The following is a 24,226-nucleotide window of genomic DNA, read 5'->3' on the forward strand; positions in this document are numbered from 1 at the left end:
GACCCAGATGCTGCTGCCCTCAAGGCACTCACTCAGAGCTCGGTTCCCAGAGCCAGAAGACAGTCCTGGCTCCTCTAGGGCAGGTGTGACCCACTCCTTGCCTGAGACCCTTCTTTCTCATCCCCTTCCTTTTCCCACCCAAACCCAGAGCTGTAAGGCCGTTCTGGTGCCTGCTTCTACCTCCCCCACTCAAAGTTGGCCAAATGAAAGCTGACGGCACTCAGCCATCAGGGCGGATACCCACCCAGACTCTTCTCTCCTTGTCCCCTTTGGGAATGGTCTATTCTTTCAGCCAAGGGGATGGTAAGTGTGGGTGTGGCCACTGCTGCTCATGGCTCCTCAGGATCATAGTGCAAAGAGGGAGTGCCTCCCAGGGGCAGTGACCCACACCCCAGTGGCAGCAACTCCCCCTGCCTTGTCCTGCTGGTGTGGCCATCACAGGGAGAGCGAGTTCTATCTACTCCCGCTATACTGACCAAAGCACCATACTAGGCAGCCAGTACACCTGCACCGCAGGTCAGAGAACCCAACTCAGACATGTTTCAGCACAAGGCATGATTGTCATAAAGGTTCTGGCAGACTGACAGAACTTGAGCAGGAATATGGCTGATGGGCTCCAATGTCAGTAGCACAGACGACTCTTCTAGGCTCCCCTCTGCTTCCCACATCATCCTTCCCCATTCCTGCAAATGAACCAACCTATCTCTGTACACCGTGGACACAAGGCAGCCAGCATCCCCCAACTTTAAACGCTCTAGCTCTAGCCATGGGAGAGGACAAATGTATGGATTCTCTGCACCGTTGGTCCAGCTCTTCCTGGCAAAGGTAATCCAAGGGCCTAGCTCAGGCCAGGTGCCCCCTGGCTGGGGGACTGTAGGGGTGCTCCCTGGGAGTGGGTGTGGTGGGGGAGTGCCCACAAAGGAGACAGAGGAGACCGAACATAAGCATCTCAGCTCACAGCAACATTTCGTGCCAAGTGGAGAAAGCCTGCAGCAAGTGTTTCTTAAAACTTTAAGAAGAAAGTCAAAGAACTCTCAGTGTTAACTGTTTTCTATATTGTTTGAAACAGATAACATAAACATAAAATTAGGTATAGACTCTTTTTCCCTTGGAGCTCTGAAACTACAATAAAACTAAGAGATCTATAATTTAATGACAAACAAAACCCCAGCACCCACAGACTCACATTTGCGATGATCTAATGTGAAGGGTGGGCTTTGTACAGAAACCATCATATGACATAACCCTGAGGACTCCAAAGGCCTCGCCCACCACACCTTCCACTCCACGGCCTAGCCTGAGGCCACAGATGCCCACCGTGGCCACTCTAACCAGCCTCTATCTGGTCAAAATAACTGTGTCTAGCAGCCACCATTCCCCAGAAAGACGAGTTGTTGAGTTGGGCATAGGAGTGGGGATGTGGCCATATCCCTGGACTACAAACAGGGGTCTAAGGACCCCTGCAGGTGTCAGGGGTCACCTCCACAGGTTTTTGCTCTTTTGCATAAAATCAAAAAAGTTATAGAGAAAAAGTGCAAAAGACAGCCCCATGGCTTTGCTGTGTGAAAGACTGTAAACCCCGGCTACTCCCCTCAAGTCCCCATGGTGCTCGACCACTCAAGGGCGAACTCAAGATGACCCCCGTGATACTTCCTTTGTGAAGGGAAGCCATCTCTTTCCCACCACCCTTCCTCTCCTCAGCCTGTTTGCATTGCTATGCTCCTAACATCTGCTGTCAGTTCACCTAAGGGACCAAGTTTCTCATGATGTGTCCAACCTGCAGGAGAACATCAAGGGGAAGAGCCTAAGATGCCTCTGGCCACTCTCCAGCCTCATCAGGTCTCCATGGAACGAAACACCAGTCTAGAGGCCATCTCGGTAGGACACCTCGCCGGGAAAGAAGCATGTGAGACATGACAACACAGCTTGCAGTGCCCTGTGTCCCCTGGCTCGCTTGGCCCTCCTCACGCATAACTGCTGGGTGGGTGGGTGGCTGACAGACAGGAGCCAAACTCACAATGGTAGATGGGCTTTCTCAAGGTCAAGGGCTACAGAAGGAATTCAGGCTCTGAAATGAGGCCTCATTTAGTCCAGTCCTTGTGCAAAACAGTACACATGGACACATTCATTCAGCTACAAACGAAAACTAATAAATGGCACAATCTTTTCCACTTGTACAGTCCTTCATGTTATAAGCCCTTGCACGCATATTATTTTAACCTTGCAATGTTCATCAAAATATTATTTTCCTCTCTCCACCCCTTTAAAGGACCCCTCCTGAAGAAAAGATTTTAGATCCAAGAATCCAACACTGAACACAACTTCCATCTTTGCTCCCACTCACAGTCTTTACAAGCCCCTCCAGGTCCTCGCTCTCTGACTCCCACCTCCAGCTCCCATGGTAAGCAACACTTCAGCACGAGCTACCTGAGAGGAATGCGCCTTCCCAGAAAAGTCCAAAGAGAAGACTTTAGCACGGAAGCAGCTTCTTTTTTTACATAGCTCATGTTTGATTTTCTTTTCCTAAGCTGAAATTAAGCTCCTTAAAAAATATTATAAATTTTTTAATCAAAATATTTCAAAATAAGTATTTTAAAAAAAGAAAAAATTGTGGACAAGATAAACAGACAAAACCTGGTCAATAATACCAACTAATACTAAAGTCAAAATATATATATAACATTCTGTATTTCTGACAGTGGAGAAGGCGTGTACATAAATATTGTACAGAAGTGGTACATTTCAGTAGGAGACTAGAATGGGAAATTCACCGATCCCTGAACCAGAAGACCTAGTTTCTACAGTTGACACATTAACCTGATTAGCAAAGTTCCTCTGCTCTTTTTTTATAAGTGCCATACATTTTGGTCATTTCCTTCTCTTCACTGTTCCCAACAGGTTTTATTCACTTGTGTAGAATATCCTGGGCTAGTATGTGTTGTCATGGTGCTTTGGAGAAGTGTCACCAAGATACCTGGTTCCCACTGGTGACACGCACTCCACAGCTGAAGAATGAAACCTGCAGCCTCTCTCCTCACAAACACTCCCACGTCCTCTCTCAGGGAGAGCGAACAGCTCACCACGCAGGCAGTGGCTGGACACAGAGAAAGCGGCCAGCCATGTGGGAAACCTGGCCCTGACCCAGGCTGGCTCACTTGGGAGACACTACAGTCCCAAAGATGTACCTGGTCCTTCCCAAACCTAACAGCAAAGCGTGCCCTGGAAGGGAAGCTGGTGTCCACCCCAGCTCCCAGGCCCAGCTCCTAGGGCTCATGTGATAAGTGGCCACAGGTTACTTGAAGTTCTGGCACATGGGCACTGGCACTGTGCCACGAGTTTCCAAGTGGCAGCCCCTTGGCAGCCCGACCTCCATCCATCCTGCTCCTGCCAAACCCTCCCTCACCTTCACCACCCCAGCCCTTCGACAGGGTGGGCATGGGCCTGAAGAGGCAGGGTCACTCCAAAGCCTTTATTTCCTTCCAGCTTGCCCAGGACAGAATAAGAATGACAGTAATTTACATGACTGAGGTTGGGTAGGTCTAGTTTATTTTTATAATCATTAGGGAAGTTTGTTTTTTATTTTTATTATTATTTTTTTGCATTTTATTTATTTTTTTCAATTGGTAATTTTTTTAAAAATATATTTTATTGATTATACCATTACAGTTGTTCTATTCCCCCCCTTCATTCCCCTCCACCTGCACACTCCCTCCCCCACCATTCTCCCCCCCTTAGTTTATAACCACGTGTCTCAAGTTCTTTAGATTTTATATTTCCCCCACTATTCTCGTCCTCCCCCCTATCTATTTTCTACCTACCATCTATGCTATTTTCTGTGCCTTCGCCCCCTCCCACCCCCCTGTTTCTAACCCTCCATGTGTTCTTCATTTCTATGGTTCCACTCCTGATCTAGCTGTCCTCTTGGTTTGCTTTTGTTTTAGGTGTGGTTGTTAATAACTGTGAGTTTGCTGTCCTTTCACTGTTCATATTTTTCATCTTCTTTTTCTTAGATAAGTCCCTTTAGCATTTCATATAATAAGGGCTTGGTGATGATGAACTCCTTGAACTTGACCTTATCTGAGAAGCACTTTATCTGTCCTTCCATTCTAAATGAAAGTTTTGCTGGATAAAGCAATCTTGGCTGTAGGTCTTTGGATTTCATGACTTGGAATACTTCTTTCCAGCCCCTTCTTGCCTGTAAGGTCTCTTTTGAGAAATCCGCTGACAGTCTGATGGGTACTCCTTTGTAGGTGACTGTCCCCTTATCCCTTGCTGCTTCTAGGATTCTCTCCTTCATTTTGGTCTTGGCTAATGTAATTATGATGTGCCTTGGTGTGTTCCTTCTTGGGTCCAACTTCTTTGGCACTCTCTGAGCTTCCTGGATTTCCTGGAAGTCTATTTCCTTTGCCAGACTGGGGAAGTTCTCCTTTATTATTTGTTCAAATAAGTTTTCCACTCGTGGCTGTTTCTTTCCCCCTTCTGGTACCCCTATAATCCGGATGTTGGAACGTTTAAAGATGTCCTGGAGGTTCCTAAGCCTCTCCTCATTTTTTTGAATTCTCATTTCTTCATTCCTTTCTGGTGGGATGTTTTGTTCTTCCTTCTGGTCCATTCCATTGATTTGAGTCCCAGTTTCCTTTCCATCACTATTGGTTTCCTGTGCATCTCCCTTCATTTCAATTAGTTTAGCCTTCATATGTTCCTCTAATTTGTGACTATGTTCCTCTAATTTGTGACTATAATCTACCAGTTCTGTGAGCATCCTGATAAATAGTGTCTTGAATTGTGCTTCTGAGAGGCTGGCAATCTGTTGGTCGCTTAGAGTTATTGGCTCTGGGACTTTGAGTTCTTCTTGCACCATCTTTTGGGCTGTTCGTGCCTGTTCCTTAGCAGGATCAGAGCCCTAAAGTGTTCACTAGAACAGGGCAACTCAGTCACTGGGTTGTGACGTTGTATGTGGGGGCGGGGTCAAAGAGGGACAATGGCTTCCCGTCTGCCGTCTGCCACCTGCCGCCGCGGCTCCGGCACCGCAGCCACCACCGTCACCAGGCCCATTCGTTTCGTTCCACTGCATGTGAGTGTGCCACTGCCATCAGCCCTCCACCACTGGGTTCTTCCCCTGGGGCCTGTGTGGTCCGTCTCACTGTGCGTGAATGTGCGACCTCGGTCAGTCTGCCCCACACCCCGACTGGTTCTGGGCTGCCTGCGCGTCTAGGTCGGGGGATCTGTCCTGCCTGACCCAGCTCCGCTGCTGGCTCCGCCTCTCTTACCGTCCCCGATGAACGGTTCGTAGTTGTCGGACTTTCGTATAATTCCGTTTTCTGGTCTTTGGGTGTGTCCTAGTTCTCCAAACCTTTATTGTGTTCAAACTTGGTTGTGGCAGAAGGCACAGTGTTTCCACCTATGCCTCCATCTTGGCAGAAGTCTCTGGAAGTTTATTTTTAATTCAAAGTGTCAAAGTTGGCTTCATGGGAGAATATGAAATTTTCTGAGCAGCACACAATTCCATAAAGGGCTGTAAATGCAAGGCCACAACCACAGATCAGTGACATGCTGGGAAGACGGCATCTTGGGGACAAGGCCGTAAGGCAGGGGACCAGGGATGACCACAGCAACAGACCCAAGTCTGGGAGAGAATTCTCAGTTCCTAACGTTTCTTGGAAACACAAAGCAGACCACACATTTTCCAAGCTCTATGGTACGTGAATCTCTGGCTAAGCGGTGTGTTACCTGCAAAAAGAGTCCTGTTTGAACCAATCACTGTTGGGCGGCACATGTGGAGAAGACCCTGAGAGGCCTTCAGTGCTCCAAATGCTCATGCAGAAACAAAACTCAGGCGGTCTGATTCTGACAGGAGACCTCTCAGGAGACGGGAGTCTAGAGCTTCAGCTACTCGGTCATGCTGTTCAGTTGTCTGGGTTTTTTTCAATTGTTGTGTTACCTTGTTTTTTGCTTTTTCCTCTCAGACGATGTCATGTGACCAGCTGGGAAGAGAGTCTGGCATGAGAGACAGTCCTTTCTTTCCCATATTCCACCCATGAGTGTGTGCATGGAGGAGAGGACATGGCTAAAGCCGGAGGAGGCAGGCCCCCTCCCTCTGACCACCACCAGTCAGACTGTCCCTTTCCCAGCTCCCCTGCACCCCCCGCCCCCAGCCCCTGCACCTCAAGGAAGGCCAGTAGCATCCTCCAGACCAAGGCAAAGAGTACCCTCATGGGAGGCCTTCCAGGGCTGCTGCCACAGGAGCCTGGCCACAGCTCTCATCTCAAAGCTGATGGTGACAGGAATGATGAAGACCCCCCAGAATTGATTTGAAAAAGAGAGCCACTGGGGAAGGTCAGACCAACAGGGAGGGATCAGGGGCAGAGGACAGAGAGTGGTGCTGGGGGTGTGTCTGTCCTCATGACCAAGCCTGGCTGGACGACCTGCATGGTGGTGTCACGGGAACCTGCAATCCGGAACCAGAGCTGCTCCTTCATTTGTTCAACAGGCAACAAACCAGGCACTTAGAGGTCACACACAGGTTAGTCAGAAGTGATCTCTGCCTGCAAGGACCCAAAAGTGTAACAATGGGGTGAGACATTCAGACAAGACAACCCCAGGTCAAAATCAAGCACATGCTCAGGGCTGGGGGGACGGGGGAGGAAGAAACTTTAAATCCAGCCGGATACGACTCCGAGGCAGTGCAGCCAGATCTGACTCCAGAAGGCACAGGCACAACACTGAACTCAGGGAACTGGGCGGCCCAGCCAGTCTCCTAAGGGACAGAAAGAACAGGCTAAAGAGCCAGGCCCGGGCCAATTCTGGGAATCACTAATACCAGACCACGGAGTGCACTTCAGCTAGTAGGCAATGAAGAAATCCCTGGAATCTTAATAATTCAAATAAATCAGAAAGGTCTTGATACCCTCCCGAACTCTCTACTGAGCTTTTGAAGACCAACCACTTACTCTCTTGGTACAAATCCGGTTAGGCCTGGTAAAGTTGGGCCACGATGGCACCACCATAAACCAGACAGGTCACATCTATGACCAACACATAAAGGACAGCTAACTCCCTGGTGCTGCCAGGTCTCCGGGTGGTTCCAAAGGTCACCAGCACAGCTAAACCTAAAGTCAGGGCGTGCGCTATTTCTGAAGTAAGTACTATCCAGATGTGGACATTAAAAAAAAATCCAGGTTACTTTTGAAACCAGTGGCAGGAAGCTGCTGCAGAGCCCTGCAGGCACCTCTGTGGTAGGGAGGCTCTGCAGCCGTGGGCCAGGCCATGGCACCGCAGCCCACCCGGGAGCAGGGCATCATCACCCCGAGAGGGCACGCCGAGACCCTGGCCCGGTTTTTCTCATGTGACATCAACAGCATTTTTATCAGTGTGGCACATAACTTTCTGAAACCTTTACTCAAGTGCAGAAATATGGACTCAACTTGATTGTAACTACTGACCTTGATCTGATGAAAAACCTAAATGATGTGGTGGAACGGCTCTAAGCCTGGTGATACAAGCATTCGGTTCAGAAACTGGAGGTAGGCATCTCGAGTGCTGGCAGTGGTGAGGTCCTCGAAAGACGGCACTTTTGATATTAAGTGTGCCATGACTGCCAAAGACGACAGCACACCCAGACAAAAGTCTCGGAAAGCTGCCCAAGATGAAATCCACTCGGTGATCAGACAGATCACAGCTACAATGACACTTCTGCCACTATTGGAAGTTTCTCGTTTATTTGATGTGCCGATCTATACAAACATTTGGTTGTACCTGAAAAGTGGGAAGGGTCAGGACCACAGTTCAGTACCAGGTCTGAGCACACCCATCTGCGTTCCTTCACTACTACAGCCCACAAAGTAAACAGCACGGTGGGCAGCCCACAAAATCTCTGTCCTCGCTGGAGATAAGAATAACAATGTAATTCTTCAGTGTGTGTTTACTAGAAGCAAGTCAACTGTACTCCATGTTTTACCTCACTGATTAATTTTTAGATGGGAAAAAGTTTTTCCTGAACTGTGCATAACGGTCCTGTTTTTTGGGACCTGTTTAACTTTTCATAGACGTAAATAAACTTTTAAACACTGCTCAAAGGGAGCCAGCACATGACATCAGTCCTGTAATGTCAGTTCCTTCGCAGGCAGTAACTGTAGATGGGAAAACTTTTCCCTAACGCAAAATGCCTTCCTAAATCAGACCTTTGAGCCAAGCAGCTTGACTTAGAATATAGGTAAATATGAAACACAGTGAAAGAAGTCTGAATATTCAGCATTTTTGTTTCCTCCTAAAGTAACTGATAATCCACAATAACAAAATATTGCTATAAGGCCCTTTTACCATTTATTTCATCATTTCTTATTCCTACTGTTTAAATAAATTCCAGTGATATAGAACTCTTAAAAATTCTTTTTGTGTTTTTTAAAATCATGCTTTAAATGACAATGATAAAGAAAGTTAAATGTGTATGTTTTTAAAAACAAAACAAAACCCCAAATCTACCACCACAAAAGGAACTCAGACCACTTGGTCAGTGAAGAGGCCTGGAAATCTCAGGTCCACTGGCAAATACCTCACCCCAGGGCCACTCTTTGCCGCTAAGCGGCCCTTCAGGCAACCTCTCCCTCAGCTGTGCAGTAAGTAGGGAGACTGCCCAGCCAGAGCCAGCTTCCCTGTCTTTCACTGTGACCTCATGCCACACAGATGCCTAAGCTGCTTCTGCTTTTGTTTAGAAGAAGGTTAACAACTGGATATCTGGGCGACAATAAGAAAAATGTCAGGAGGTACTTCTGTCATTATTTTTCTCCAAAGTCCACAGCTGAGTTGTGAAATGTAGAGAAGCGCTGAGAACAAAGACCCCCTGAAATATCTCCATTACATAACATAGGTTAAAATTACCGCCACCACAAGCAGGGACAGCGAAAACTGATTACAATCTCTACTGTGCTTTCACATTTTTTTAAACATTCTTAGAAGTTGGGTAATAAAGAGAGAGGGGAAAATTGCCTTAAAAATGGATTTTTTAGAACTGCTCCCATCTCCCACCAGGAGAAATTGGTGGTAGAAGCACTAAAGGCTGGAAGCTAGCATGCAGCAAGCTGCCTCAAGGCCCTGCCTCCTCAGGGCCGTCCAGGACACTGGTGGGAGCGCCACCTGCCAGCCACCGATGAAAGCAGAGAAATGTCAGGGAAACGCAATGGATGGGAGTCGAAGCCCTAGGGCTCTTGGTCTGGTTCAGATTTTTATTCCGCTATCAGATCTCAGGCAAATCACTGACTCTGGGCACTTCAGTGACCCCCTATCTGCCACATGCTGCCCCCTCCTCCCCACCCCCTTACCCCTGATCTCCTGTTCTACACTGGTGGAGCGCCCAAAAAGTGTGATTGTATTTCTTCTGCTGTCATTTGCTCCTCACAACAAAGCCCGTCCCAGTCACAGGTAAATCCCTGGACCCGTCTCTGTGACACCAGGTTCAGAGAAGGGGGGTGTCTCGCCCTCAGTCATTCTGTGGGAAACCAGCGAGGCTGGGACAGACAGCAGGACTCTGACTGCCACTCCGGTCACCTCACAGGCACAGCAGCACTTCTCCAATGGCAGGCACTTGGGTGTCACAACTTCTGCCACAACCTTACACTGTTGTTCACAGACTTTTCTTTAAATAAAACTTCAACTTAAATTTACGACACTTAATATTTTGAACAAATTAATCCTTAAGTACTCACATAAAGAAATTTAACTGTGCAGACACAAGGCTCACAGTTACCTCCCCTGTGGCAGACACGCCCCATCAGGAGACCTGGGCCTGCAGCTGTGCCAGGAGCACAGCTTCCTGCCTCCCTGCGCCCCAAACGCCCCAACTGCCACCCGCTGTTGGCTGTGGGAAGGCCTTAGGCTGAGCTCATGGTCACCACCACTCTGTGGGGGAGACATTCCCATCTTAGAGGCTTGCAGCAAATGTCAATTAAGAAAGCCTCTGTGCGAAGGCTCTGCAGACCCCAAGTTACTATGTTAAACTTAAGTGACACCAGGCCTTCCAAGGGGCAAGTGAGATACAAAGGCAAAAATGCTTTGCGAAGATAGGAGTGAGTATTTAAATCTTACACATTTTTTCTTTTTTTATTATTTTATTTAAAAAATTTTTAATATTATATTTTATTGATTATGCCATTACAATTGTCCTATTCCCCCCTTTCATTCCCCTCCACCCTGCACACCCCTCCCCCATCATGCCCCGCCCTTTAGTTTATGTCCATGTGTCACAAGTTCTTTAGATTCTGTATTTCCCCTACTATTCTTGCCCTCCCCTTGTCTATTTTCTACCTACCATCTATGCTACTTATTCTCTGTACCTTCTCCCCCCTTCTCCTCCTCCCACTCCCCTGTTGCTAACCCTCCATATGATCTCCATTTCTATGGTTCTGCTCCTGTTCTAGCTGTCCTCTTAGATTGCTTTTGTTTTAGGTGTGGTTGTTAATAACCATGAGTTTCCTGTCTTTTTACTGTTCATGTTGTTCATATTTTTTATCTTCTTTTTCTTAGCTAAGTCCTTTTAACATTTCATATAATAAGGGCTTGGTGATGATGAACTCCTTGAACTTGACCTTATCTGAGAAGCACTTTATCTGTCCTTCCATTCTAAATGAAAGCTTTGCTGAATAGAGTAATCTTGGATGTAGGTCTTTGGATTTTTCTACAAATGATACAGCCTTAAGTTGTAAGCAGAGGGCATCTTGTGCAGGCACTAGATCTGGGCCTGCCAATAACATCTCCTGTGGCTCCCCGCGGCACGTTAGACACAAGGACAAACTGCTGGGTGTCAGCCCAAAGCCATGAATGAGCCACAGCCTGAGGGGGGTCGTCTGACACCTTCACCCTCCACCTGCTCCGCCTGAGAAACGTACTACTCCCAAAACACAATCAAAAGATGTACTGTGTGGGGAGCTAGGATATATGAGAACTCTGTACTTTTTGCTCAGTTTTGCTGTGAGTCTATGACTGCTCTGAAAAAATAAAGTTCATTAAAAAAAAAAAAGACTTCCAGTCATTAATTCCAAGGGGTGGGGGGCGGGGTTTTAGCTGCCCTGCCCTACAGGGTCTAGAAGAAGAAGGGGGAAGTAAGTCATAAGAAAGTCCACCAATGGATCAGCAGGTAAGCCTTTTAAGGCATAAATTCTAGTTCTACATTCATCAGATTTCTTGGAGCAACATTCTGAAAAGTCTTGAAATCTTAGATAAAGTCGAATAAATATAGTACCCTGTAGATCTTTAAAAGGCTGTATGAGAATATTAAATCACACACCCAACTGAGGAAAGGTTTGCACAGAGAAAACTGCAAAACAGTTCTAAAAATACCACGTGACCATTCACCACCACCATTTTAGGGAAAAACACAGGAGGGGATCTATATCCAGGGCCAATCTGGCATTTCTCAGCTAACTGCTGCCATGTGATCCTTCTCTGATGGGTCACTGCACACTAGCCAAACCCAAAGCCCTGCACACTGGGTAACATGGCCACTCGAATCTCTGTCACCAGGCCGGTCATTAAACAGGTCAAAAGGAGGGCAGAGAGAAGACAGTCTCCAAAACAACCTTTGTGTGTGAAATTATCTTGCATGCTTGCACTTGCATGATTCGGAGCAGGGCTGCTTTCCCGGCTCTTCGGTGGACAGAACCTGGAGTCATGCTGGTGGATATCAAGACAGAACATGCAGATTCCAATCAGACATGTGTATGAGTCCGCACAGGCTGCCCTCACAAAACACCTCAGACAGGGGACTTAAACAACGGAAATCTACTTTATCACAGCTCTGGAGACGGGAAGTCCAAGATCAAAATGCTGGCAGGTTGCGTTTCTCCCAAGGCCCTTCTCCTTGGCAGGCAATGACCACACTCCTGCTTGCCTTTACACTGGCCTTTTGGGGGGGCATCTTCCCTAGTATCTTTTCTTACAAAGGCACCAGTCTCATTAGATTAGGGCCCCACTCTAATGACTTCATTTAACTTTAATTACCACCGTAGAGATGCTGTTTCCAAATACATTGACACTGGGGGTTAAGACTTCAAGATATATATTGAGGGGCAGGGCACAATTCAGCCCCTAACACGCCTTACAGATTGCAGCTGGCGTCTCTAATGAGACAAGTCCAGCATCTGAGTGGGTGGGTGCTGCCAGTGGGAAGTTAAGAATAACAGGTAGTAAAGCAGCCCCGCCTTCTGCCTGCAGAGGGTGCAGTGCCCTCCCACTGAGGCACAGATCCTTGAATGCCCTCTCTCCCTTCCCCACATCTCACTCGTTGGGAGGAGGCAGGAAGAGCCGTGGTCAAGCGCTTCCCAGTCATTATATCAGAGGGCTCAGGGCGACCTTGCAACATTGGACACCCAGTGTCAGACACAGAAAAGCGACCAGCTCAAGGTCACAATGCAAACAGTAGCAGAAGCAGAACATTCCAACTGCAGATTGTAAGCTCCCTGCCCTAAGCTGCCACACTCTGGTGCTACTAGCCCTTTATCATCACCACCTCCAGGTCAGACCTGTACATGCTCTGAGCATAACATTTGAAAAACGCCTTTGACAAGAAGGCCCAGATTCCTTATAAGTCTGAGACACCTAAGGGCTCTATCCAGAGAAGGCTGATGAGATTTCTTTTCATGAATGGTCACACTCTAATATTTAGTTTACACCCTTTATTTTAATAATAAAAAACACTCCACACGTGGCAAGGACATAGACACCCCTGTCTTCTTTGTTCCCCTTCCTCGTTTACTGCTTTTCTTTGAGTTAACAGCATTATTTTCTATTGTAAAATTTCATTCCTTTGCACACATGATTTCAATGATAGTGATGTATAGAGAATCACTCCTATTTAGTTCTAGTCTGTCTTCCTCCTTTTTGTTCTAATTATTTTTATACATATTACATCTTTACACACTAAAAACTAAAAAAATGTTATTACCACTACACATAACTTTATGTTTTTAAAGAAGCTGAGGGAAAAAAGGAAAGCATGAATATATTTGTGCAGATTGGGGGTTTTTTGGTCTTTTTTATTTATTATTTGTACAGATTGTTATATTAACCTTCTTATTACCATTTCTGGTTCTCTTCATTATTTCCCATGGATTCAAGTTACCTAATGCAACATCATTTCTTTACTCTAATACAGCTTTTCTCTCATTTGCCTCCTTTATGCTGTTGTCAAATACACTGCTTTTCTAAATGTTATAGGCCCGACAATATAATTATATACAGATATACCCCAGATATTGTAGATTCAGTTCAAGACCACCACATTAAAGCAAATATCATAATAAAGTGATATTTCACTTTCTGGTTTCCCAGTGCACATAAAAGTTATGCCTACACTATGCTGTATTCTATTAAGTGTGTGATTGCGTTATAGCTTTTGAAAGCCATGTATATATTTTAATCAAAAATATTTTATTTCTAAAAATGCTAATGATCAACTGAGCCTTCAGTAAGTCATAATTTTTTTTTTGCTGGTGGAGAGTCTTGCGCTGATACTGATGCAAACACAGTATCTGTGAAGCGAAATAAAATGATGCATGCTGGTATATATGTTATTTTACAAAATTAATTTTTAAATCACTTAAGGAGGAGAAATATGCACTTACACTGTCTTTTATAATAACACAATAACCTTTACTGCCACTGTCTTCTCATATGGATTTGAATTACCACCTGTGGTCATTTGCTTTCGGCCTTAAGAACTTTCTTTATATTTCTCCTAACACAGCTCTGCTCACAGCAAACCCCGTTTTCTTGTTTTCTTTTTAAAAAATTTTTGAATGCCTTTATTTTGTCTTCATTTATGATCTCAAAACTGGATCTCATATGCAGTTCTACTGGATATGAGATCCTTGGTTGACAGTTTGTTTTTCTTTTAGGATGCTGACCATTCCATCCCACTGCTTTCTGGTCCCCACTATTCCAAATGAGAAGTCCATTGTTAATCTTACCACAGCTCCCTGGTACAATCAGAGTCATATTTCTTTTGCTGCTTTCAACATTTTATCTTTATCTTTGTCATTCAACATTTTTTACTATGACGGGCCTGGGTATGAACTTCTTTGTGGTTATACTACTTGGAGTTTATTATGTTTCTTGGATGTGTAGATTATTTTTCATCAAATCTGGGAAGTTTTTAGCCATTATTTCTTCTAATATTTTTCTGCCCCTTTCTCTCTGTTTTCCTCCAGTACCTGCATTATGTGTATACTGGTGTGCTTAATGGTATCCCACGTTTCTCTGGGACTGTTTATCTTCTTCATCCCCTCATTTTCTGCAGAATCTCTGTCACTCTATCTTCAAGTCTAGGGATCCTATCCTCTGCTGGTTAACATCTACTGTCATAACCCTCCAGTTACTTTACTTTTCAACTTCAGAATTTCTACTTGGCTCACTTTTATTTTCTGTCTCTTTATTGATACTCTGTAATTGATTAGGCATTGTCACCATACTTGTCTTTATATTTTAAGCATGATTTCCTTTAGTTATTTGAATATATAGTTGACCACTGAACAATGTATGGATTAGGATCACCAACCCTCCACACACGATTGAAAATCTGTTGACTCTACAGTTGGCTATTTGCATCTGCAGATTCAACCAACTGTGGATGGAAAACAGTATTTTCAACCTGCATCTGGGAATTCACAATTGGAAAATCATGATTCAGAATGTGAAAATACTGTCAGTTGCAGTTGATTGAATCAACAGACATGAGACCTGCAGATACCACGGGCTGACCATACTATTTATTGGGAAAAAATCCACATATCAATAGACCAGTAAAGCTCAAACCTGAGAGTTCTATAACGTTCTATAAACACAAACCCATTGTTGCATTTATAATGGCTGCTTTAAAGTTTGTATCTGTTAAATCCGACATCTGGGTCTTCTCTCAGGCACTTTCTATTGCTTCCTCTCCCACTTCCATCACATTTTTCTATTTCTTTGCATGTCTTATCCTTTTATTGTGAAAGTTGGACCTTTCTAATAATATACAGTAGCAGTTCTGAATACTCACCTCACCCCTTGAGCTTGTCTTTGCTCACATTTTCAATGAGTTAGCTAGACGAATTCAGTGAAGTCTATCCGCCCCACCCCTCACGCACCCACCGCATGCAGCTTCTGACATTGTTCCCCAGAGGGTGCTGCCTTGGGTGTGTGCAGTCTCCCTGGGGTGATAACGCACTTATTACGGTTCTTTCTCTCCTCCCTGTTGGGCTGCCTGCCTCTTATGTTATCGCACCCAGCTGTTAGGCTCCATGAATTGCTGGTTGGTTGCTCTATTGGTTCTGACAATGTCCTGGGGCATCAACTGCTGAGCAGCCTGGTCTAATCAAATTTGGGCTTTTCTGCAGAGACAACTTTTGAGGTCAATTTTAAGTTTTTTTCCAACCCCAGGAGGGCTCTCCTTAGTTGTCTCTTTCCCGGGCTGTCTCTAGCCTAAAGTTTCAACTGTTGCTCTCAGGGAGCTACTGGATCTAGTTAGCGGCTTACCACCAAAATCTCCTTGTTTTTGAGAGCATCCTTAGGTTTAATAATCCCCACACTCATCATGAATAAATTCAGTGCCTCGGAACTTTCTGTTCTTATGGACTGCCTCTCCTCCTTGGCAAAATCTCTGAATCACTACTCTGAAACGGAGACCCAAGACAATGACCCACCTCTCTCAGAGGACACCCCCACTTTATGATGAGAGTGCTGGGTGATAGCAGTAGCCTTGCCCTTCTTTGGCTTGACTTTTCTAAATCGAACCTCTACTCTATAAGCAAACTGGGATGACAGAGGACAACTGGGGCCCCAGTAGTCTCGGCTTGGTATAGGGCCTCCAGCCCATGAGTAGGGGCTGGCTATATTTTCCTAGAATTTAGCATCTATAATATGGAGCTTGAGGGGAAGGAGAAATGCTGGCAGCTTTCCCCTTGCAGAGGGACACTGCAGCCTTGATGGAAACTTGGGGACAAGAAGCGATACCTTCTGGGCCACACCCAACTAGAGTGGAGCTTCCATCCTGCTGAACTGGGTGGGAAGAGTGGGTCATGACCCAAGTGCCGCAGACTCTTGCTGTTGTTACTGAAATTTAGATTTTCCTGAATAGATGTTTCTTCATTTGTGGTATATGCATAGGACAATTTAATTGTCTCAATATTTTAATTGATTGCTTTCTTAAAATAATTTTCACCAACTAGTGTTTTATTGAGAAACCAACAGTTCTCAGAGCTCCTAATATTGTACTATCATTCCAAAATTCAGTCCCCCCAAAATTTATACTTAATTTCTAACAATCAACAAAATACCCTGTGCGAGCTCCTTTTTGTCTAATACTCCGTTTTAGGAAAGCTGATGTTAACCACCAGAATGTTAATTCTATACAATATGAGGTAACTTCCTCACAGCAGAAACTAAGCCATGCCTTAAAAAAATACATTTTATTTGTTAAAAGTGACAGCCACCTAGATACCCTCATTAGTAGGTCATTTGTAAACTGTGAGGCAATGTCGCCATGCACAAGACGTATGGGATTACAGATCAGGATGTCAGAGTAAACACTTCACAAATAAGTCCCCCTCAAGTGGCTCTGTCTGCACAGAAGGGGCTTATTTCATTCTGGGCCATTCAGCTGACAAGGTCAAAGGGCTCTAATCAACATCCAAAAGAACTGTTACCCCAAACTACTGGCTTGGGGTAACCAGGCATGGGAGAGAAGGGAGTTGCCAACACATTCTTGGAGGTTACAAAGTGTTGCCCATGCCCCAAGGGCAGGAGACAGTATTTCCAGACTCCAAATTGAGCAGGGGGCTAGGAACGGGAGGTACCAGCCACCATCTCCACCCGATGAGCAGCAGATGGGAGGGGAGGATGGCCCCAGTGAACACTGCACTGGACCGTGGACCCTGGGCCCTCTGAAACCCCACACTGGGGATCTACGAGATGGATGGGGATCCTCACTAGTCTTTGCGGCCAAAGCCAGTACTTAGCAAACTGCAGATATTCTGGTCAGGGACCCTCCCTGGGATGTTCCCCCTATGGGTCTGGACATCACAATAATGTCCAAGGATTGTGCTTCCTGTGCGCACCATTTCCAGAGCCAGCCCCTACCTGGATGTCCCCTGGGACCTCCAGGGGACATGAGTGTGCTCACCTTCATGAAGGCACCAAACAGATCACTGAAGATACTGAAGCATCACAGAGGGTCAGATCCCTTAAACCCCTCTGACCCTCTAAGATAGGAATGAATGATAAGGGATGGTATATCAATAGGGCTGCCCTTCGTACCACAAGAGAGATATTCCAGTTGGGAAATCCCTGACAGCAGCTTCTGCCCAGTGAGCTATCACTTGGGGGGGCAATTTTTAAAAAGCAAACCACAGAAGAAGAAACTTGTTCTACAATAGATGACACTCTTCCCTGACTTTCAGAACTATTCTGAACAGAAGACCCATGACACAGATCAGGCCTGTCCCTGACTCGCATGCTCTGACAGGCACATCCCTGGGCCCCCTTTCTCTCTACAGTAAGGGGAAGGAGATGAAACCAACTCTCATGTGGCTGCAAACCAGATGCCTCCTCTCGGCTGTATGCGGGCTGCAGGTCCAATACGAAATGCACTTGACTTGCTGCTCCTTTTGCGTCATTATATCTGTGCCTTACAACAGCTTCACTTTCTTCACCCACAATCAGGTTATCAGTTTTCAACTTTTCTGTCAGCTGGAATACAGTGCTTCTCCCTGGCCAGGGGGTAGGAAACCAAGTCATCCATGACAGTGCGTGTGCACATATGTGCTCACACCTGTTTTAAAGAGAACACCCACTGGATGAAGCCTAGGGGGCTCAAAGGCACTCGGTTTACCTTCTGCACTGGTCTGTGGCTGCCCAGGTTCTTGGGAGGTTTCACAAGGGCAGTTGCCTAAAAGAGACTTTATCCCAAACTTTAAAAAATCTGCCATCTGACCATGGTACTAACCATAATATGAAAATTCTCTGGAACTGCACAAAGTTCACTTCCCACTCATTTTTGAAAATACAACTTGTTTTTGATTAACTGGGTCTCAAGCTGCAATTAGATACAGATGGAGCTTACTGTTCTTATTATTGTCTGCCTGACCTAATTTGGGTTTGGACTTTTTTTCTGCATCACCATAAAGAAACGCAACTTCATTTCATTTTTCCCACTGTAATATTTTTTAAGTAAGAAGTTAGCATTAAAAGCTTTTACTCTGTAGAAACTTTTATTTTGTTCTAAACAGGGAGTATAAGTGTTATAAAATAGTAATTTTGGAAACCAAACACTTTATGATCTGTTGTGCCACCAAAAGGACTGAATATTTCTCCTCGAAGTGTTATTTGACCAGATGCAGGCACACCCGCTCTGCCCCTCTCCTAGCTGTCCGCGCCTCACCCACTAAAAGGCCCTGGTGTCACAGGCCAGTGGTGATTCCAGTGATTCCAGAAGTAACCAGTGAAGTGTCAAATGCCCTTCCCCAAACCTCAGACTATTCCTGCATTTTTAATGCTGACATCACAGATGCAGGGACCCTGGGTACCTTTGCAAGGCCTGAGAACCACCATGGAACAGACGCAGTGCCCCCGCATGGGCACCATGTTCACATGGGCTCCATTCTCCAAAGCCAGGTACTGGTTCCAAAACCATCTTCCCCCTGTTTTTGGAGATTCCCCTGTGATAAGGAGCATGGCCAAACAAGAAATCAGCAGAAAACCCAGCCCTGGAAGAGGCCACACGCAACTCTCTGGGGCTGTTCATGCTGCTCCTTGCTCCCTCCTGCTCTACCTCTAGTCTCCTCTGTCACAGCAAACAGCATCACTGTAGGAGACTGTTCTGTGTGGCGTGAGCCCAGCTCCCACTCGGAGATGCATAGGACCCACACCCACAAATAGGTTCTCCCATGAGGAATTAGGCCTGCAATGTGCCTAGGCTGCTTTGAGTCTTGCTTTTTGCTGGGAACTCCCTCACCCGGATTTGTGGCAAACATTTACTGCAAAATAACTTCCTAAAATCCATGCTAAAACTTCCAAGGATGAGTGTAACTGGTTCAACCACTTTTGCCTTTTCATTTGCAAATATTCCTCTTCTGTGATGTGATTAGACATTGGCTCCTTTGTTGTCTGTAAACGGTAACCACCTAAAGCAACCCGTGCATAGTAAATGAGGACCATCAAGTAATGTGCAGAGAAACCCAATAAAGGCCGATCATGGCAGAGGCCGTGGGCTTTTGCTCCCTTTGACAGGAAAGCCATGCTTGCCCTCTTCCTCCACAGGACTTGGCAGTCCATGTGAATGTCTCATTTCATCCATAATGACACAGATACGGACACTGCAGGCCGCTGTCCACATCACATCACTATTATCCAGGTGGGCCATGCCAAAAACATGGTCTTCCTTTCTTCCTCCATCAGTCTCTCTCCCCCCTTATGCAACCCAACCCATCAACAAGTCCTGGGGACACACCCAGAATCGGAGCACTTCTCACCATCACCACAGCTCCCACCTAGGTCCCTGCCACCATACCTTATGAGAGCACAAGAACTTCTGAAAAAAATTCCATCACCCTGGGCCTTTCTAGATGGTTCATGTCACTCCACATGCATGTGGGTCCTACTGAGACAGGACAGTGAGAAGCTAGGAAAATTCCTTGGCAATCCCTGATGGGTGTGGCTTAGTGGGTTGGTCATCGTCCTGCAAACCGAAAGGTCACTGGTTCAACTCCCAGTCAGGTCTCATGCCTGGGTTGGGGGCCAGGTCCCTGGTTAGAGGTGTTTGAGAGGCAACAGATTGATGTTTTTCTCATAGGACTGATGTATCTCTCAAACATCAGTGTTTCTCTCCCTGTCTTTCTCCCTCCTTTCTCTTCTCTCTAAAAATAAATAAATAAAATCTAGGAAGGAAGGAAGTTAGTTAGTTAGTTAGTTAGTTCCTTGGCTAATGGAATTGGGAAGCTGAGACAGATAGCTTAACACAATGGCTGAGCAGTTTATAGCCAGATGCAGATTGTCACCAGGGCTGAAGGTCCCAAGTACCTGGCAGAAGGCAAAACTGAGAAAACAAGGACCTCAGCCATAGGTCAACATTTCCTCCCTGGAGGTAACACCTAGGCCTCAGCTGTATTTCAGGTCCAGGCTCAGAACAGCAGCAACACCAGGTGGGCTGGAGGCCAGAACCAGCTACACTGACTAAAGATCCGCCCTGCCCTGCCACTGACCAACCAGAGGGGACCGTGAGCCTGAAAGGGTGCACAGAGAACTGATGAATATTCTGCTGAAACCCACCCCTCACCTCCCCTAAGATTCCTGCAAGAAAGAGAGAAAAGCCTCAAGACAAAGACCCCAAGCCATCTCCTTTCCCTTCTTTCCCCATAGGCACGCTCGTCTAAGGCAATGGGCAGCTGGCAGCTTGTCCCAGGCTGACCCCCTGAACCTGTCCCCAAGGCCCCCTTTTCTCTGACTTCCCAGGGAGCTCAGGCCGGCCAGCCTGGGCTCTCCTATTGCATCTTCTGTTTTAAGCCCTTCCTTGTTTCACTGTCCCCAGCTTTAATAAATGGATCTTCTTAGTCACCTGGACTTGTGAAATCTTTCCTTCATGAAGTCAAGAACCCACAAATTATAGCTGGCCCCAGACAGACCCACCCAGAGCCAGGCCCCTGTCCAGTAACACTATGAAGATGTTAACTCCATACAGATAGAGCAGAGAAGGTAGTCAGAATTTGGCAGTTGCGCAGGGGGAGGATGTAAAAACCCCACATGAAATGTCACGTCATCCGAGGACAAAAACTCAGGCCAAATAGCTATGTATCCTCTCAACCTCAGGAAGTGAGGAGCAGTGTTTGCTCTGCCAAGAAGAAAAGTTTAGGACAAATTTCCCTGAGAATGAGATCGCCGAAGGAGGTGGGCACCTCAGGGTTTCAGCACAGTAGTCCAGAATTCACAAGACCCTAAACCACTTAGAACCACTGGTGTCAACAGATAATGTGTAAATGACAGTTCAAAGTTGATGCTTCGGTGTCCCAGTGGCCACCAGAGTCACTCAGCATGATAGGGGCATCTCTCTTTGCCAACAATGAGGACAAGTATAAGGACAGGGACAGGCTGCAGGCCAGACCTGGCCCTCGCATGGGCCTCCACTCTCCTGCACCTGCCCAGTTTTATCCACTCAACCGTCCAGTAGATGATGCCTAACTCCCCCGACCCTGAGGACTCTCTTGAGGCCCAACCCAGCATTTCCAAGTCAGTTTCCCATCAGCCTGGACTCCTGGCTGACAGCCAAAGATGACATTACTGACATACTCACTCACTTACACACACTCATGCATACATTCACTTAAAGATGAGGGTCCAGAGTCTTCAGGTTAGACTGCAAGACTCCCATCAGTCCCCTGCACTTGTAGCTTCCACATTGCCATCCCCACAACACTCCCTTCCCCCACCCCCACCAGCCTGCAGGAGCCAGTACCACCCCATCTCCTCTCCCTGGCTCCAGCCTCGAGCAACCCCTCTCTCTAAGGAGCTCTGGCTGTGTTTCCTGTCTACATAGCTCATCATGGCTCTAAAACTCTCTTCTATAGGGTTCTCTTCTCCAGTTAGACTTTATTGTTTTTGACCACGAGCCACTACAGGACTCAGGGAGCAGGTATCATTCATTTGAGACCTGCTCACTGCATCCTCACTACATGCCAGTAAGACAGCACGCAGCTGAAGAGATGGAGTGAGAGCCTGTGCACGAAGACAGCACCAGACACAGACAACGTCAGAAACAGCAGGAGCGCATGAGGGTCACAGCCACACCACTGCAGAGCCCAAGCAGGTGCAGAGCTGGTAGATGGAGAGAGATTTTCAGTTATTTCTTGCTGATATTGCTATGGACAGGTTTTGCTTTTGTTGCTAAGTTGAATACATGGAAACTGAAATTACAGTAACTTTAACCACTTGGTGTTCAGTCTCTAATACTATTCTCCAGTAAAAAGAGAAACAGCTGACTCTACAGCTGACTCTGGGGCTGGAGCAGGAAGGTGATCCTGGAGCATCTTGCAATGCCACAAGCCAAGGAATGCTTAAAAAAATAATAACATAAAAAAACATAATAAGGTGGGTATGTGAAAAGGACACAGGGGCCAACTGAAAGAATTCCTGATGGAACAACTTGAGCATATAGAAGAACTCCAGACAATTTATGCAAATACCCCTGTCCTGTCAAAGGGGTGGGGCCCAACTCCCACCCCTCACCTAAGGGCTTCACATAACAACTGCCTTCCAAAGAGAACATGACAGGGGAGGTGGGGAGAGTCACTTTCCAGTAGATTAACCTGACAAACACCACCTCAGCCAGGTGAGCAAGGTCAACGCCAACAGTGACAATCATTTTGACAGTATGTGCCCTGCTATGACATGTCCAGAAGGGGACTTCATGTCAGTGGACTAGTTCCCCCAAACCTATAACCCAGTATACTCAGGAGAAAAACATCAGACAAACCCCAAAAGAAGGGCATTCCACACACTGAGCAGTCCTCCTCAAAACTCTCAAGGTCATCACAAACAAGGGCAGTCTGAGGCACTCACAAGCAAGAGAACCCTAAGGAAATAAGCCAAATAAATGTAATGTGGTATCCTGGACAGGATTCTAGGATCCTGGGACAGAAGAGGCACGTTAATAAAAAAAAATGAAATCTAAATAAAGTAGGGACTTTAGTTAATAATGCACTGTATGTGGCAGGATAACGTTAACAATATGGGGAGGGGGGAAGCAGTTAGATATAGAGGAACTCAGTACTATCTTTGTAACTTTTCTGTAACTCTGAAACTATCCTAAAATTTTAAATTTTATTTAAAAATCATCTTAGCTTTGAATCAACTAGCCTTTCCTTTATGTTTTTTTTTAAAGAGCAAGTATGAAAACCTGTACTTTATCTCCCCAGAGAACACTACTTAGCTACATCTGGCCTCCACAGGGGCCAATCAGTGCACATTCCTGAGCAGCTGGTGTTGGCTGCAGTCTCCCCCTTGCTGACCGCCTGCTACTTACTGGCAGGGGTCACAGTCTCAAGAGCTCCAGGTCAAGGCCAGCAGACTCATCCCAGCACAGTTCCCTCCCAGCAGAGGCCAGGATGAGTGAATCAATGGGACATCTGAGAGAGTGGCTGCCTTGCCTGTAATACACCCAGCCTTCTAAGAATTGATTGACTTCTATTCCTAGATTCTTCTGGTGCAACTCAGCTGCAGGAACCTAGGTTCACGACCTAAATGCTCTATGATGCAGGCCAGCTTTGCCCACCACAAACTGCAGGGCCTTTGGGCAACTCCAGGGAGCTTGGCCTGCTCTAACTTAATGTCTTGCTTCTGGCTCACCTGCCAATCAATGGTTTCCATACCTTCTTAACCCATCAGGACAAATAGTGCTGCAGAAAGCAATACACAGGAAGACAGCAAAGGTGTAGAAAGACTGCAGATGTTCTCTCAGAACAGAACCAAGAGCTGAAAAGAGAGGGTCAGGGTGGGCCCGGGGAAGGAGGAGGATTTTCCAACTGCCCAGACTTCTGGTACCCAGGAAGGTTCCCAGCACCTCTGCTGCTTCACAAAGTGCCACAGGATTACAGATGCTTCCTAGGCCATCTTATAAGAGCACCTGCCATGTACATGCATTTCCATAAAACTTCCTCTAATTTCTTAAGAAGACTCCAAGAAAAACATAAAGTCAGCCAACACAACCATGGGACCCCAGGAAGATTCCCAGGAAAAAGAAAGAAAAGGCTAGAAACAGTCACGGAGTCTTCCACCAAAGGAGAGAGACCTGCTAGGGGCCCTAGGCAGCGGCCTCCATCCGCTGTGCAGACTGTGGCAAGTCCCCTGCTAAGGTTGTGATTAAAGTTTAAACAGACCTGTTTCTAACTCAACTTTCTCATCTGGAGCCCTTCCTCCTCTGATTTAAATAAACAGTGTCTCTTTCAATAAAACAAATAATTTTTATGAAGAAGAGAAATATTCAGCTTAGGTGGTTAGCAATTAGCACATTTTAGTTCTTTAGACAAGGTGTCTCCAGCAGATTTCTATTTTTCAGTTACAGATTTACCTCAAGAAAAGAGTATTCTACTATAAATCTCTGGATTACTCATTCAAAGGAAGATGAATGAAAAAAGTCCCCAAAAGTCTTATTAAAAATCAGAATACTTTCAAATCAATAAGATGCTTATAGTTGGAAGTCAGTGAAATACAG

At 46.1% G+C, this 24,226-nt stretch overlaps 1 protein-coding gene and 1 pseudogene across 18 annotated transcripts in view; one reads left to right on the forward strand and one right to left on the reverse strand.

Annotated features, from left to right (window-relative positions):
* The window catches only part of INPP4A (inositol polyphosphate-4-phosphatase type I A), a 126,687-nt gene that overhangs the window by 68,501 nt on the left and 33,960 nt on the right, over window positions 1–24,226 (reverse strand). The gene's annotated exons all lie outside the window — the stretch shown is intronic.
* Window positions 7,267–24,226, forward strand: part of LOC118994166 (mitotic spindle assembly checkpoint protein MAD2A-like) — a 51,004-nt pseudogene continuing 34,044 nt past the window's right edge.

The sequence above is a fragment of the Sturnira hondurensis genome, unplaced genomic scaffold, assembly GCF_014824575.4.
Source record: "Sturnira hondurensis isolate 20B ecotype Veracruz unplaced genomic scaffold, ASM1482457v3 Scaffold0009178, whole genome shotgun sequence".
NCBI classification, from domain to species: domain Eukaryota; kingdom Metazoa; phylum Chordata; class Mammalia; order Chiroptera; family Phyllostomidae; genus Sturnira; species Sturnira hondurensis.